Raw genomic sequence first — 1,198 nt, forward strand, 5'->3', positions numbered from 1 at the left:
GTCTTCATTCTATCCGAGGCCCTCAGACCTGTGCCACGTCTCTTCCAGGGCACCCATTGGGTGGTGGAGCAAAGAGGGAGGAAAGGAACGCCACACAGATTCATCACCAATGCCATCAATTCAAGGCGAGCTGGGTTCCCCAAAGATTTTTTTTTTTTCTCCTTTACTAGAAGGAAGATCTCCAAGCAGGGATTTCACGGTTAGATTCCAAGTTGCTCGTTCTCTAGTTACTCCGCTTCAGCACTGCCTGAGGTGCCAAAGTCCACAGGTTAGAAATACAGTCAGATGTATAAGGGGAGTAAAAATGAGCCACCAGCCCTCTCTTCTGGGGTGTGAAGGCCTGTGAGTAATTTGTGCTCCGATTACCCTCTCCTGGGACATGCATCCTCCTGTATTCTTGTCCTGAGTCCTGCCTCTGTCGAGATCCCTTACAAACTGCTGGCCTCACTAAGCCTGCTCACTGAGCCATCCACACAATTCACCCTCCACAGGGCACGCTTGACCATACAGAATAGAAATCATAATAGTGAACACTACCACCTGTGCATGATCTAAATTCTTGTAACTCATTTAAGCCTCAAAAGTAACTATGGAAAATAAAAGGATATCACTAGTATGCTCATGTTGTGGACCAGAAAGCTTAAAATGCAGATTGCCAAATGGTCACTTCCTCAAGATACTAACTAAGAGGTAAACATGGCGGTGTGGCTCCAATGTCTGTGCCACCACCTTGGACATCCCAGCCCTTGATCTGTGTCTGGTAGAAACCCTGAGAGCATGCCTGCTTTTGCAGGCGGCCCATGCCTAGGAGAAGGGCGCCACTCTGTAGTCTCTAAAGTAAATCCCTCCCTAAACAGCAAACTGGAGGGAGGTTAACAATTGGACTTTTGAAAGAGAACTTACAGGGAAACAATTCTCTCATCTACAAAACAAGGATAACATCAGCTCACAGAGTCACCGTGGGAAGGGTGGCAAATGAGACGAGTAGGAAAGACATTTATCTGAAGACATGTGCAAATGTTAGTTACTACGAACAATGTGGAATTAGTACAAAAATCTAGAGGCTAAGAGACTAGAATCGAATCCTGACCTGTGACTTCTTGGCTGGCTGACCTTGGATACTCTAGGTCATGTAATGTCTCCCACCCTCATATGTCTCATCTTGTAAAATGGGAGAACCCCACACACACACCCACAC

General features: G+C 46.5%; 1 protein-coding gene across 1 annotated transcript in view; it reads right to left on the bottom strand.

Moving 5' to 3' along the window:
* GDF6 (growth differentiation factor 6) overlaps positions 1 to 1,198 on the bottom strand; it is a 15,460-nt gene that overhangs the window by 487 nt on the left and 13,775 nt on the right. The window lies entirely within an intron of this gene.

The sequence above is a fragment of the Suricata suricatta genome, chromosome 15 (genome assembly GCF_006229205.1).
Source record: "Suricata suricatta isolate VVHF042 chromosome 15, meerkat_22Aug2017_6uvM2_HiC, whole genome shotgun sequence".
Taxonomy (NCBI): Eukaryota; Metazoa; Chordata; class Mammalia; order Carnivora; family Herpestidae; genus Suricata; species Suricata suricatta.